General features: G+C 33.9%; 1 long non-coding RNA gene across 1 annotated transcript; it reads left to right on the forward strand.

Moving 5' to 3' along the window:
* The first annotated feature begins 2,287 nt into the window (after positions 1-2,287).
* Positions 2,288-4,539, forward strand: LOC138900511 (uncharacterized). The gene is made up of 2 exons (XR_011411572.1): positions 2,288-2,537; positions 2,628-4,539. It is a non-coding gene; the product is annotated as an uncharacterized lncRNA (long non-coding RNA).
* Positions 4,540-8,230: the final 3,691 nt, after the last annotated feature.

The raw sequence follows: 8,230 nt of genomic DNA on the forward strand, positions 1-8,230 counted from the left end.
GTTAATAAACTGGAGGAAAGAAAAGGAAAAGAGAAAGAAAACTAAGAGAAAAGAAAAATAGGAAAATAGTATTTTATAAAAATAAAATTTCAACTTTCTCTGTCTTTCTTACTCTCCCAAAGAGAGTGACATACACTCTCTTCTGCCACATAAGCACTAAGGATATACTAATTCTATTTTAAAAAGTTTAGGGGGTAATAGGATTCCCGAAAAGATAAAGTGTGCCGTTGGAAATTCAAGTATATGTCAAGAGGGTACTTATGTATTTTTTCTTTTTATTTTATGAAAATAAACCGAAAAATATCGAACCGTACCGAATAAATTTACATGTGAAAAATATATTTATATATTAAATATAATAATAATAAAGCATTAAATTTTTTCTTAGGCCTCGGAATTATGAGAACAATTACGAGTCAACAAGTAATTAAACTCAAAATCCTAATTCCCAAACCTATTATATTACTCCTACTGAAACTAAATTATTTCCAGTATATTTACTAGCAAGACATAAAATATTATAGCGATTATGAATAGCAAACTACAATATATTGAATATGTTTTCTTTCGTATGATTTAGATTTATCGTTTTGAATATTCTTCTATAGACTTTATTCTTGAGTTCCAACTTGGTTAATATTTTCACTCGTGTACTTTATATTTTTTTTTCTTTGTTTAGTTTCTTTTACGTTGCTGTAGAATAGTTGATGGATCTATACTTTGATCATCTTTCATGTGTTCTTAATTCATCACTCTTTAAATAGTAAAAATGTCTAGAGAGTTTGCTAAGTCATATAAAAGTACGTATGTTATTGGATTCTACTAGTAACTTTTATAAGACATTGAAAAAAAATAAAAAATTAACCGAACCGTACCGATACCGAAGAGAAACCAACATGATTGATATGATTTCGAAAAGTCTAATTTTGACTATATATAATAGAATAACTGAAAAATTGGTACGATACAAATTTTATAAAATAACTGATCGAACCGAACCATTGACACTCCTAGTCTTAACCTTGTTTCATATACGTTAATCACATGATCTATTAATACAAAAATAAGAATATTTAAACATAATCGCTTGTTTTCAAATACCTTACATGTAGAAGTTAAGATCACTTGGGAGATTACACAAATTAAAAAATAAATTATAATGAGCTCCAAAATTAATTGACTCGAAGTAGTTAAAAAAAAACATCTTATGCCAACTTATGATTTGGATGTAAGAAACTAATCCTACAAAGATCTCTTGTGTTATTTTACTGTATTACTTTTTTATTCATCTCTTGTGAAAAGAGTCATATAACTAAAATATTGTTTGTAATTAGAAAATCAAATTCACGTGACAATTATAGAACATGTTTGGCTTAGCTAATTGAAAGTACGAAAAAGGACCATAAATACCCCTAAAGTATTGGAAATGACTCAATTTTGATCATCTTCTACCTATTGGACCATAAATGTCCTTAACGTTACTTTTTGTCTTAAAAATGCCCTTTACACTAACTATTTACTTGTTGACCATGTGAGGTTTTGTAAAAATAAACATGGCACAATTTTATTGGTTCATATTTAAAGATAATTTTTCTTAGACCCATATTTATCCTAAATATTTAACCCGCCCTATAAGACATTTACCTTCTTCTCAGCAGCTCCGATCTCCAACTATTTCTCCTCCAAATCAACAAATCGTATGCATCTCTTTATTTTTCTCCCAACTCTTTCTCATTAAACCCATCAATCTCTTTTACCACAATCAACATTTCTAGAACAAGTTCTTTTATTCTTTTGCTTAGTTCTTCTCCAGAACCCCAGAAGTTGTATGCATCTCTTTATTTTTCTCCCAACTCTTTCTCATTAAACCCATCAATCTCTTTTACCACAATCAACATTTCTAGAACAAGTTCTTTTATTCTTTTGCTTAGTTCTTCTCCAGAACCCCAGAAGTTGTATGCATCTCTTTATTTTTCTCCCAACTCTTTCTCATTAAACCCATCAATCTCTTTTACCACAATCAACATTTCTAGAACAAGTTCTTTTATTCTTTTGCTTAGTTCTTCTCTAGAACCCCAGAAGTTGATTAGTTATAGACTTAGTATATTAGACATGGCTAATTTCTAGTTATAGATTTTTTCCGTTTCTTTTTATAAAGTGAAAAATGGAGTTTATATAAAGATAAATTCTATTTTCCTTTTCTTGTCTAAAATGACAAAAACACCATGTGATGAAAATGACAAATTATGACGACATAGAGAGAGAGATTTGGGGCAACAACCCTGCTACTTGTACTCATAAAAATTGAACCAGAAGAGAGAAAACTGAAACTAATAAATTTATGCAAACCTTTTTTTTCCTGAAGCACAACTCTACCTCTTGAATCCAATATCAATGATCTCAATTATCTAGCATATAAGTAAGTGGCAAGAATGAAGAAATTGGAAGATATCAATCGTTCTTTTTCTTCTTCAACGACCAAGTATTCAAGAATGGCTTACGCCAACAAAAATTGGAGCATCGGTAAATAACAAAAGGTATTATAGACATATGGCTCTTCTTAATTTTCATTTGTGTTCCACATGAATATGACATACTATAACACTAGTTTTTTCATTTGCTTTCAGCTTTAGATCAAGCTAAACCTTATTAGATCGAGAAATTGCAAATTCCAGTTCCTGGTTTGAGTTTGAGCTCGGCATTTTTGTCCAAGGTATAATTTCCTGACCTTTCACGAATACAAATACAAGTTAACTCTGAAAAATTAGGAAGGCTTGTAGCATAAGAAGTTTCTGCATATTTACAATTGAATCAGGAAACAATAGATATTAGAATGATATGCGTAGATTATACAGAAGTACAAAACATTCCTTTTAAGCTTCAAGCCTACCAAACAATTAGCGTATTCCCTGAACAAACCAACAACAGCTAGAAACCAAGGAAAGCATGTCCTCCTTCAAAGAAGTTTATATCTAAAGTTTTGGGCAATTTAGTGAAGACTTTGAGCGGGTTTAGAATGATTTTCAGTCATAGGTTGAAGGATGAAGAAGAACATGATACAATTTGCAAGATTGTATATATTTTGTTAATAAACTCTAGCTAAATTTTGAAAATACAAAAATCAAGCTAAAAATGGATAAATATTATCCGATTTTTGTACCTGTAGGAAAATATCCCTTAGTTTTATCCCTTTCACCCTTCAAACTTTCTATTTTGTTTTTTCAGAAAGTTTAATTATTTATTACAGCAATACAGAAATATAACATTAACACTCCGTGAGAAATGGCAATTGATAACGGAAATTCTTCTGCGACTATTGTGGCAACGACGATAGCCTCGTCAAGCCGGACTGTTGTTCCACCGGCAGAGAAACCGGAGAAATTTTCCGGAGCCAACTTCAAAGGATGGCAGCAAAGGGTGTTCTTCTGGCTTACCACACTTGGTATGCAGAAATTCACTAGTGAAGAACCTCCAGTGCCTGCTGCGGACATGCCGGACAACGAGAAATTCATGATTGTTGAAGCGTGGAAGCAGATAGATTTTCTTTGCAAAGGCTATATCTTAAGCGCTTTAGAGGATGACTTGTACAATGTGTACAGTGCAATGAATACTTCGAAAGAATTATGGGACGCACTTGAGAAGAAGTACAAGACTGAAGATGCATACTTGAAGAAGTTCGTGGTTGCCAAGTTTCTAGACTATAAAATGATAGACAGTAAAACTGTTGGAACCCAAGTTTAGGAGCTTCAACTTATTTTTCATGACCTTATTGCTGAAGGTATGGTCGTGAATGAAGCATTTCAAGTGGGTGCAATGATTGAAAAATTGCCTCCTTCGTGGAGAGATTTCAAGAACTATCTTAAGCACAAGCGCAAAGAAATGAAGTTGGAAGATCTTGTGATTCGTCTCAAGATTGAGGAAGACAACAAAACAGCCAAGAAGAAGTCTCATGGAAATTCAACGATCATGGGAGCTAATATCGTTGAGGAGACTGCTCCAAAAAAGTAAGAAGAGAAAGAGGTCTTCTGAACAGACTAAGGAGCAGAACAAAAAGAAATTCAAGGGCAGCTGCTACAATTGTGAAAAAATCGGTCACAAAGCCCCTGATTATCGTCTCCCGAAAAAGTATAAGAAGAAGGGACAGGCCAACATAGTGGAGAAGAATGATGACATTGATGATCTGTGTGCAATGCTTTCGGAATGCAACCTAGTTGGAAATCCGAAGGAGTGGTGGATTAACTCTGGAGCCACTCGACATGTTTGTGTTGTCAAGGAAGCATTTGCGACTTACTCTACTGCTGGTCCCGAAGAAGAGCTTTCCATGGGAAATACTGCAACAACCAAGATTGAAGGTTATGGGAAGATATTCCTGAAGATGACTTCCGGCAAAGTGTTAACGCTCAACAACGTTCTTCATGTTCCTACTATTAGGAAGAATTTAGTTTCTACTTCTTTGCTTGTTAAGAACGGATTCAAATGTGTATTTGTTGCTGATAAAGTTGTTGTAAGCAAGAATAAAATGTATGTTGGAAATGGCTACCTCACAGAGGGCATCTTCAAACTAAATGTAATGGTTGTTGACAGTATGAATAAAATTGCAGCTTCTTCTTAATTATTGGAGTCAAATGATTTATTGCATAGTTGTTTAGGACATGTCAATTACAAAATCTTGCGGAAGTTAATTAATTTAGAAGTATTGCCTAAATTCGAGTATAATAAATCAAAATGTCAAATATGTGTTGAGTCTAAGTTTGTAAAACATCCTTATAAGTCTATTGAAAGGAATTCAAATCCTTTAAACTTAATTCATACTGACATTTGTGATATGAAGTCGACACCATCTCGCGTTGGGAAAAAGTATTTTATTACTTTTATTGACGACTGCACTCGATATTGTTATGTTTATTTGCTTAATAGTAAGGATGAAGCAATTGAAGCATTTAAGCAATATAAGAATGAAGTGGAGAATCAATTGAATAAAAAGATCAAAATGATTAGAAGTAATAGGGGTGGAGAATATGAATTTCCATTTACAGAAATGTGTTCGGAATATGGAATTATCCATCAAACTACTGCACCTTACACACCTCAATCCAATCGAATTGCGGAAAGAAAAAATCGGACATTAAAGGAAATGATGAATTCTTTAATAATAAGTTCCGGATTACCACAGAATTTGTGGGGCGAAGCTATCCTTACAGCTAACCGAATACTCAACAGAGTACCCCACAGCAAAACATAATCTATTCCATATGAAAAATGAAAAGGAAGAAAACTCAACTTGAAATATTTCAAAGTGTGGGGGTGTCTAGCAAAGGTACAAGTTCCTTTACCTAAAAAGGGTTAAAATTGGACCAAAAACTGTTGATTGCGTTTTCATTAGATATGCTACAAACAGTAAAGCATGTCGGTTTTTGGTTCATAAATCCGATAATCCCGAAATTCACGTTAATACGGTAATGGAATCAGATAATGCTGAATTCTTTGAAAGCATCTATCCGTATAAAACTGAATGTAAGTCGTTAAGTGAAAGACCAAAACGGCCTCGGGAAGAACCAAAGGAAAATACTCCAAGTATAGAAGATCCAAGGCATAGCAAACGTCAAAGAACATCTACTTCCTTTGGACCAGATTTTGTGACATTTTTGCTTGAAAATGAGCCTCAAACTTTTAAAGCAGCTATGTCATCTTCTGATTCAGCGTTTTGGAAAGAGGCAGTCAATAGTGAGATTCAATCAATTTTGGATAACCATACATGGGAATTGGTAGATCTTCCTCCGGGAAATAAGCCTTTAGGTTCGAAATGGATCTTTAAACGGAAAGTGAAAGCTGATGGCACTATTGACAAATATAACGCAAGACTTGTTGTCAAAGGTTATAGACAAAAGGAAGGCCTTGATTACTTTGACACTTACTCGCCAGTAACGAGGATAACATCTATTAGGGTGTTAGTGGCACTAGCGGCCGTGTATGGTCTTGAAATCCATCAAATGGATGTTAAAACAGCTTTCTTAAATGAAAAATTAGAGGAAGAGATTTACATGGAACAACCTGAGGGTTTTATGGTAACTGGTAAAGAAAAAAAAGTGTGAAAACTTGTCAAGTCACTTTATGGACTTAAACAAGCACCCAAACAATGGCATGCCAAATTTGACCAAACAATGTTGGCAAGTGGTTTTAAAATCAACGAGTGCAATAAATGTGTATATATTAAAAACACTTCAGAGTTTGTTGATTTGAAGTTACCGTCTTAATAGAATCCACTGTGGAGAACCACTAAAGAATCCAAAGAGGAAGCGAAGTCTTTCAAAGAATTGGGAGTTTCTGATCAACTGATTGAGGCTTGTGATAATTTGGGTTGGAAAACTCCTTCTAAAATACAAGCTGAAGCTATTCCTCATTCCTTTGAAGGTTTTTTCAATCTTCCCTTCTTTATGTTTTTCATCTTTTCCTTTGCGTATGTTCTACTCTTTCTTGCTTATCTTTTACATGTTTTCTCTTTATAAATATGATATTTCGAGTGGATTTAAGCTATGTGATAATAATTAAAATAGGTTTAAAGTTCTAAGCTGATTATGCTAGTATGTTTTAGGTCTGTTTTGGGTTGTGGGGTTGAAACTTCCACTATCCTATTTTGCCCGTGGTAGCAAAACATCTGAAGACATGATTTTGTGGAAGCCATTATTTAAGAAGTATTGGAAAATTCTAGCTTTATGATAATAGAGAAGTGCGAAATAGAGACATAACATTTTGTTGTAGAGAAAATTTATGGAGGGAGGTAATTAAGTGTTAGGATGAGTTGTGAACTAGGAATCTTCCTTTTTCTGGATACTGGGAGGGTGTAGATTCAGATTGTTATAAATTAAAGGGTAACCTTTGAAAATGTTAAACACTAGTCCTGGGGAGAGAGGGGGTCTGATGAAATACCTGTCATTAGGGATAGAGAATTAGTTTTTGGATACAATGATGTTGTAGGCAGGGAACATTCAAATCTAAATAACAGCAGCTTTATGCAATTTCCTCAAGTGATGGTATTTAATACAATCTAGTGTCATGGAATAAAATATTTTTGAACTATAAATTCTTTAGAAACTTGAAAAATTAAAATGGCTAAGGGAAAGGTAATGTGGATTTCCTGTAAGGTCGTTATATGACTCCTAGCTTGTTAGAAAACCATATGTTTGTACAATGCAAATTTTCCACTAAGTTATGGAATATAATATTGCATTTGAGGGATGTTTGATGGACCATGCAAAATTCTATCAAGCAAATAATGTGAGTGCTGCTAATAAGCTAGTAGGGGGTGAGCTTTGGGGAGTGATTCCACATACATTAAAGTGGAAAATTTGGAGAGAGGGGGGGGAGGGGAGGGAGATCCTTTGGCGGCATAGAGTTCATTTCTGAAATTGCTGGCATCATACATTTTCTTATCTCTCATTGGACTTTGAAGCACTCAAAAGTATTCAAATTTGTATATTTGTTTGGAAGACCTTTCTAAAGAACATTATTTATATTTTGATCCTTTTTTATTATTTGAACCTTTTGTATATCATCCTCTATTTGGTGAAAGTATTTATTCTTAGAAACTGTTTGATTGGGTTTTGTTCTAAGAAAAGACTTAATTGGTCTAGCTCAAACGGGTTCTGGGAAGACTGGAACTTTTGCAATTCCTACACTGCAAGCCCTATTAGATTCTCTGCATGCCTTTTTTATTTGCGTTCTCTCTCCAACGAGGTCCCTTATTCGTCTGATTACTTGTCTTATTTTGTAGAAGCTCTTTGGTGATTTAATCTGCAACTTTTTCCTTTGTGTATTCCAAAGAGCTCGTGATTCAAATTGCTGAACAATTTGAAGCTTTACAATTCGGTGTTGGAATAAACCGTGCAGTGATGAGCTTGACAAAGTCATATTTACATGCATGAACATCTATTTTTCACCTTCAAATATAATCCAAAGGATTGATAACCACTTGTTAGATAATGGGTATTTGTAGTGACGTGTCTGTAGAACAGGGTAGACCGTGTCAAAATTGAAACAATCATATATGATGGATGACATTTGCATTCAGCTAAACATTTTTTTGTTAAATGATTGCTGGTAATTATTTCACAACTGGTTAGATTTTGGGTCGTGACAAGTTGGTATCAGAGTCTAGGTTACATAGGTCTCACGAGTCATGAGCGGGTTTAGTAGAGTCTTGCGGATCAGTACGGAGACATTTGTACTTATC

This window comes from Nicotiana tomentosiformis, chromosome 10, assembly GCF_000390325.3.
Source record: "Nicotiana tomentosiformis chromosome 10, ASM39032v3, whole genome shotgun sequence".
NCBI lineage: Eukaryota > Viridiplantae > Streptophyta > Magnoliopsida > Solanales > Solanaceae > Nicotiana > Nicotiana tomentosiformis.